A 6,628-nucleotide genomic window follows, 5' to 3' on the forward strand; every position below is an offset into this window, starting at 1 on the left:
GTCTGATGTTTTGGAAGAAAGGTGTCTGTTGCAGACACCACCTCTGTCTCTGTATGGTGGATTAAGGCTGTTAGGTGTATTGTTGTGGCTCAGTTTCTCTGTTGAGAAGGACCTTAGCAGGTGCTTGGGATCCCTGGCCATTGCTTGTCAGTAAAAAGCACTGGCTTGGGGGACAAGGCTGAGAAAAACTGTCCAGACCACCTTCTTCCATTCTACCTGTCCATCCCTGCTCAACTCCCACAGGGGTGGGTAAAGAAGGGTTAGTTCAGTCCTTCCACCATTCAGATACAATGGTCATGGATATTCAGACAGATTAAGTCCTGCTTTAAAAAGCTCCACAATGTGCCCAGAGATACTCTGGAGAAAACAGGAAACAGCTCCTCATGATGCTGGGGTCTCTATCTTGCCTTCGACTGGAACAGATTCCCCACAGTTTTATTGCAGTGGGCAGGAAGCATAGTGCCTGGCTTCACCTTGTTCTAATGTCAAGAAATAGAATATTAAAGTTTACCAAATTGTGCAAAAATGGAGGAGATGTGCACCAAGTCCTGAGTTGTAGGCACAGGTTTTGCTATCAGAGGAGGGAGTGGTTGGATCGCTCAGGTCAGATTCAGAGTAGACCTGGAGGAGCATGATTTTCTAGCTGACACATGAAAAAATGCAGATGGGAGTTGCTACATATAAACCACATTCCCAAGGACACTGGGGGCCCCTCTGAGGCTTTACCTCCTTTTTGGTCTTCTTGCACAAAGGAGATGATTGGCATGACCCTGGCTGGTTTGTTAGCTCCACACAGATGTGCATTTGCTGCTGTACTGTATTTGGGCTGTCAGGAGGAAATTGTACACTGTGCATAATGAGCAACTGATTAAACAGAGGAAGCTAACTGTCGGCCCACAGTGGCTGTGATTCCACTTTGACTGAAGAGACAGAAGATAAAGAAAATGCTTGAAGACATTTGAGGACTGGAGTTGATCTATAACAAAGTAGTTTGCATCTATGGTGGCTCTGTGGCATTAGACAATACTTTTATAATCTTTCTTCTTTTATTTAATGATATACTTCCAGAAAAGAATGGAGGCAACTTTCTTTTTGTAATCAAGTTTTTTTTTAAGTGTTTATTCATTTGTGCATACATTTTTGGGCCATTTCTCCACCCCCCCGCCCTGCCCCCTCCTACCCACTCCCCTTGCTTCCAGGCAGAACCTGTTTTGCCCTCTTCTCCAATTTTGTTGAAGAGTAGACATAAGCAATAATAAGAAAGACATAGTGTTTTTGCTAGTTGAGATAAGGAAAGCTATACAGAGAGATTCCTAGCATTGCTTCCATGCACATGTGTATTACAACCTGAATTGATTCATCTCTACCTGACCTCTTCACTACTTCCCGGTCACCTTCCCATATTGACCTCTGTCATGTTAAGGTTACTGCATTAGCTCCTCTGCAGTGGGCACATAAAATACTTTCAAGTTTTCGGTTTCCTACCTTTCCCTATTCCTCCTGTATGTGCTCTCCTCTTAGCGTGTGACCCATGCTCAATAATATTACTGCATTTGTTTTAGGTCTAAAGTCCACATATGAGGGAGAACATACGATTTTTGGTCTTCTGAGCCTGGCTAACCTTGCTTAAGATGATGTTCTCCAGTTCCACCCATTTACTTGCCAATGATAAGATTTCATTCCTCTTCATGGCTGAGTAAGATTCCATTGTGTATAAATACCACATTTTCTTAATCCATTTGTCAGTACTGGGGCATCTTGGCTGTTTCCATAACTTGACTATTGCTGCAATAAACATGGGTGTGCAGGTGCCTCTGGAGTAACCCAAGTCGCATTCCTTTGGGTATATCACTAGGAGTGGGATTGCTGGATCATATGGCAGATCTATGTTTAGCTTTTTAAGAAGCCTCCATATTGTTTTCCAGAGTGGTTGTACTAGCTTACATTCCCACCAGCAGAGTATGAGCATTCCTTTTTCCCTGCATCCTTGCCAACATTTGTTGTTGTTTTTGATGATAACTATTCTAACAGGGGTGAGGTGGAATCTTAGTGTGGATTTGATTTGCATTTCCTTTATGGCCAGAGATGGTGAGCATTTTTTCATGTTTTTTGCCATTCGAATTTCTTCTTTTGAAAAAGTTCTGTTTAGTTCAGTTGCCCATTTCTTTATTAGTTCATTGATTTTGGGGGAGTTTAGTTTTTTGAGCTCCCTGTATATTCTGGTTATCAGTCCTTTGATGTATAGCTGGCAAATATTTTCTCCTACTCTGTGAGTGGTCTCTTCAGTTTAGAGACCATTTCTTTTGTTGTGCAGAAGCTTTTTAATTTTATGTAGTCCCATTTGTCCATTCCTTTTTCTTAATTTCTGAGCTGCTGGGGCTCTATTGAGGAAGTCCTTGCCTATACCTATTGCTTCCAGAGTATTCCCTGCTCTTTTCTGTACCAGCTTCAGAGTTTCAGGTCTGATATTAAGGTCCTTGATCCATTTTGAGTTGATACTAGTACAGGGTGATAAACATGGATCTAGTTTCAGTTTTCTGCAGGTAGATAACCACTTTTCCCAGCAACATTTGTTGAAGAGGCTGTTTGTTTTTCATTGTATGTTTTTGGTGCTTTGTCAAAAACAAGGTGGGCATAGCTGTGTGGATTCATATCTGGGTCCTCTATTCTGTTCCACTGGTCTTCAGGTCTGTTTTTGTGCCAGTACCATGCTGTTTTTATTGCTATTGCTTTGTAATATAGTTTGAAGTTGGGTATTGTGATACCTCCAGAATGCTCTTTTTGTTCTGTATTGCCTTGGCTATTCGTAGTCTCTTGCATTTTCAAATGAACTTTAGGGTAGATTTTTCAATCTCAGTGATGAATGTCATCCAGATTTTGATGGGAATTTCATTGAAAATGTAGATTGCTTTTGGTAGTGTAGCTATTTTTACTATGTTGATTCTACCAGTCCATGAGCATGGGAGATCTTTCCACCTTCTGTAGTATTCCTCAATCTCTTTCTTCAGAGGTTTGTAGTTCTCCTTGTAGAGGTCATTCACATCCTTTGTTTACTCCTTGATTTTTTTGAGGCTGTTGTAAATGGAATTGTTTCCATATATTCTTTCTCAATTTGTTCATTGTTGGTGTATAGAAAAGCTAATGATTTTTGTAAGTTGATTTTGTATCTTGTGGAGGCAGCTTTTAATTAAAAGCAGACTGGAAGCTTAAATATAAATCAGACAGAGATCAGAGAGGAAGTGGGGAGAAAACTCTGCACAGGATTTAAGGCAAGAGATTCAGAGTGGTAGACAGTTTGATGCTCTTATTTTGCTTTTTCCACTTTCCTATCCATATCATGCTGATGAAGTCTTAAGTCCTAAGGCTCCCCACAGAAGTTATGAAACATTTCCCCAGGAGCTTGCAGCTGGAGAATGACTGAGCATGTAGTAGATTTCAGAGCCCAGAGATAGCTCAGGTCAGTCTGTCCCTGGCTTTGCTGCTCTCTCCTGGTCCAGGAAGGTCACTGCTATCTCCCCATACTTGTTCTTGACTGAAAGGCCCTGACCTGGCCTCAGCTCACACATGGGCATCTAGGGGCAAGGTAGCATCCATGAGTACAATGAGATGGGTCAAAAGGCTGGGTGCTGTGTTTGAGTCCATGTCCTGAGGACAGGTTCACAGCTGGTGTCCACACCAGGCTTGTGTCCCCTGGCTGGCCTTCTTCTTGCTGCTAAGATGAGGAAACACATACCTGTGCTGGAGCCCATCTCTTGTAGTTTCTCTTTCTTCCTTTAGTGCCTCCTTAGTAGCTATGCCCAGAGTGCTGAGTGGCTCTTGGATGCTTAAGAGCGTGGGGCCAAAATTATGGAAACAGCCAAGATGCCCCACTACTGACAAATGGATCAAGAAAATGTGGTATTTATACACAATGGAATTTTATGCAGCCATGAAGAAGAACGAAATGTTATCATTCGCTGGTAAATGGATGGAATTGGAGAACATCATTCTGAGTGAGGCTAGCCTGACCCAAAAGACCAAAAATCGTATGTTCTCCCACATATGTGGACATTAGATCAAGGGCAAACACAACAAGGGGATTGGACTTTGATCACATGATAAAGCGAGAGCACACAAGGGAGGTATGAGGATAGGTAAGACACCCAAAAAACTAGATAGCATTTGTTGCCCTCAATGCAGAGAAACTAAAGCAGATACTTTAAAGCAACTGAGGCCAATAGGAGAAGGGGACCAGGAACTAGAGAAAAGGTTAGTTCAAGAAGAATTAACCTAGAAGGTAACACACATGCACAGGAAATCAATGTGAGTCAACTCCCTGTATAGCTATCCTTATCTCAACTAGCAAAAACCTTTGTTCCTTCCTATTATTGCTTATACTCTCTCTTCAACAAAGTTAGAGATAAGGGCAAAATAGTTTCTGCCGGGTAGAGAGGGGGTGGGAGGGGAAGGTAAGGGGGTGGGGGGGATAAGGGAGGGGGTGTGGGAAGGGGAGAAAAATGACCCAAACATTGTATGCACATATGAATAAAATAAAAATTAAAAAAAAAAAAGAGTGTGGGACCAGCAAAGAAGGGGGAAGACGAGGGTGGGGAGAGACAGGAGGCTGGGGCACTGGCAAGGCTTTGAAGGCCATACTAAGATCATGGGGACTTGGTTTATGTTTTAAGCAGGGAGGTGTCCTGGTCAAATCTGTTCACTATACTCACAGTCCTGGGCCCCAGCAACAGTGCAGGGTTCAGGCCTCAATACTCAGTCCACCAGGGGATCTGTTATGTGTGCAAATGAGTGGTGATCTGCCTGGGATTGTGGCAGATCCATCTTGTGGCCTCCTTGCCCATCTGGGTTCTCCACCTTACACATGTCACTCCCCCTGACCTCTCTCCTTTCTTTTCTGGGCTCTTCGCATTGGAACTCTTTTAAGTTCCTTAAGGGCTTCCTTTTCTCCTGCCCTTGGGCTATGCCATGATAGTTTCCTTTCCACGAACATAAACCAGTAAGCTTCATGAGGCTGATGTCTGCTCTTTCCTTGGGAACACTTCTGATGTCTCACTCTGGATCAGTAAGTACTCCATAGCACCTTGTACTTTCCTAATTGAATCATTTGATAGTCCCAATTTTTGTAGTCTAACAGCCTGTTTTGTGTGTGACTTCAGTAATCTTGTTTTGGGGTACCATTCCTCCTCAACTCTCAAACTATGTTTTTTGTATAATGCTGATCCAACTCCTAGGCTCTGTGAGTGGAACAGTGATATAACTTAGGTCAATCGGCACAGTCCACCCCACTTGGCTTCAGTGATTGGTTCAGGAATGGGCAGGAGATCTAAATAAGCTAATCAAGGCCAAGGACACTGGATCTATAGATTTTTGTTTGGCTTTTGGAATCACTGACTCACTCACTTCACTGGTGGTGGTGATGTGAGCGTGAAGGCGCCTGACCACCATGAGTAGCCTGAGAACTGAATGAGCCCAGAGGGTGCAGAGCCAAGAGATGGCTCCTAGTGACATCATTAAAGCCCTGAATCAAGCTGCACTTACAGCCAAATCTCTCTTTGCACATTTCAGCTACAGGGGCACAGCAATTCCCTTTTAAAACATAGACCTGTGGGCTGCAGGTGTGGCTTAAGCAGTGGAACACTTGCCTAGCATGCATGAAGCCCTGAGTTCAAACCTCAGTACTGCCAATCCCTCTCCAAAATGCCCTAGAAAAACCAATAAAAAAGAAAAAACCAAAAAAACCTAAGCAAACAACCTCACCAAAAACCAAACCAAAATGAAAAAAAAGTCCCTTTAGACTTGTTTGGGTTGGGTTTTCTGTCAGTTGCAAGTGAATAGTATCAATGACAGCCTTGGCCTCTGTTGCCTTCCTTTTGCCATGAGTGCAGGGACTGATTTGTGTCTTTAGGACCTGGCTCAGTGCCTGATGTATAGAACTGTTTGACAAAGGAATGAACAAATGAACAGAGCGTCTCAGAGCTTCCCTATCTTCACCCTTGTTCTTTCAGACCTGGAAATGAGGCAGCAGAGTCTGGTTCATCATCTGGGTGATGATCTTGTGACAAAGTCCCACTGGGACTAATCTTCTTTAGAGTGAAGAGCTTCAGTTACAAAAATGTAGCCTTTTGTAAATAGTAACAAAAGGGGCTTTAGGAGAGAGTTTTTGCCCCATGAAATTCTTAGAGCTCCTGAAATATTGTTAGCAAGATTCCTTTGGCTTATGGTTCTGAGAACTTCTAAGGATCCTTTGATAGAGTGTATTTGCTTATAAGAGTACAAAGAAACTGAACAGATACACATGAAACTAACAAAATCAGTTGCCTTGAGCGTTGGAATGGGAAGGGACCTTTGGTCCCTCTCTTTATTTGACTACTGTTTTAAAAATTAAGTTAAAAAAAAAAGAGCTTTGCAAGTACAAAGCCTGTAGTTCAAAACCCAGTCCCATTTCAAAAAAAAAAAGAAAAAAGAAAAAGAAAAGCTGTAAGAGTGCTGAACCACAAGGAGCCATTATCAGCACTTTCCAGCTGTGGGGCAGGACATTTTTTTTATTAGCTCGGTTTCCCACAGAGGTATCCAGTTTCATTGCGGAAGTCTGATAGACTCGCAGAAGTGGTTTGTCTTGGTTGAGGGAGGA

This window comes from Castor canadensis, chromosome 3, assembly GCF_047511655.1.
Source record: "Castor canadensis chromosome 3, mCasCan1.hap1v2, whole genome shotgun sequence".
NCBI classification, from domain to species: Eukaryota; Metazoa; Chordata; class Mammalia; order Rodentia; family Castoridae; genus Castor; species Castor canadensis.